Source organism: Corvus brachyrhynchos, unplaced genomic scaffold (genome assembly GCF_000691975.1).
Source record: "Corvus brachyrhynchos isolate BGI_N302 unplaced genomic scaffold, ASM69197v1 scaffold830, whole genome shotgun sequence".
Lineage (NCBI taxonomy): Eukaryota > Metazoa > Chordata > Aves > Passeriformes > Corvidae > Corvus > Corvus brachyrhynchos.
The window spans coordinates 117,923-119,030 of NW_008235721.1; the positions used below are offsets into that span (position 1 = coordinate 117,923).

At 71.5% G+C, this 1,108-nt stretch overlaps 1 long non-coding RNA gene across 1 annotated transcript; it reads left to right on the forward strand.

Moving 5' to 3' along the window:
* The first annotated feature begins 8 nt into the window (after nucleotides 1-8).
* LOC108445572 lies at nucleotides 9-1,108 on the forward strand. The gene is made up of 3 exons (XR_001860473.1): nucleotides 9-502; nucleotides 882-959; nucleotides 1,082-1,108. It is a non-coding gene; the product is annotated as an uncharacterized LOC108445572 (long non-coding RNA).

The following is a 1,108-nucleotide window of genomic DNA, read 5'->3' on the forward strand; positions in this document are numbered from 1 at the left end:
CAGGCGTGTGCCCCCCCCTGAGGACCCGGCTGGGGGGATCCCCCTCTTTGGGGGGGACGTTCCCTCACGCGGCCTTTTGGGGTTTCCTCCCCAGTCCCCGCGTCCAGGGCTGGGGGTCCCCAGGCCGTGCCCCACCCCAGGCTGTGCCCGAGACCCCCAGGGCCCGTCTCGGACCAGGGGCCTTGGGAGCTCCTGTCCCTCACCGTGGGGTGACACCCCCAGGACTTGCACCAGCCCCTCGATCCCTGACCCCAAAGTGCCACTGCCGGGAGGTGCCACCTGGGTGACAGCGACACGTCCTGCCCCTCCCGTGTGTCCCCATGTCCCCTGTGTGCCCCCAGGCCCGGGGTCACCCCTGGGGCCGGACCCCTCAGCCCTTCACGCCTGGTGCCTGTGTCCCCTCCAGCCGTGTCCCACGTGTGTCCCTCCAGCCGTGTCGCGCACGTGTCCCTCCGTCCTCGCCATGTTCACCTGTGCAAAGTTCGTCTCCGCTCCTGCGCTTGTGAGTAGTGACAGCCCCTCCCCTGCCCCCCCTGTCCCTTGGAGGGAAGGGGGTGGGGGTGACGTGTGGCCCCTCGAGGCCACGGGGAGGTTTGGGGACACCTGGGGCAGGTTTGAGCTCCGGAAGGTGAGTGCTGGCCGGGGCTCGGGTGACAAAGCCTTCAGCACCCGCCGGGGTCACCAATCACCTTGAGGGGGACCCAGCGCTGGCAGTGACACCCCCGGGGGCTCACCGGGGTCCCCTGAATCGGGGGATGCCAGCACAGCCCCCCTGTCCAGGTGCTGCTCAGGGGACAGCCCGAAGGGCTCAGCGTGTCCGGGGGGGGGCAGCGGTGGCCCTGGGGGTGCCCCCCAGGCTGAGCTCTGTGTGTGCCCCACAGGTGAGGAGGAGCTCGCGGGTGCTGGGCCAGCCCCTCTCGGCCGCGGCGCTGAGCAGCCCCGAGGCCCGGCCGGAGCAGGTAACGCGCCTGGGCTGGGGGTCAGTGTCCTGGGGAGTGACCGTGCCCCCCAGGGGGAAAACTGAGGCCCGGGAGGGGCTGGGGTGAGGTTAACTCCACCTTCCCCCTGAACGTTCCCCCAGGTGTGGCTGGGAGCCCCGCGGGCCCTG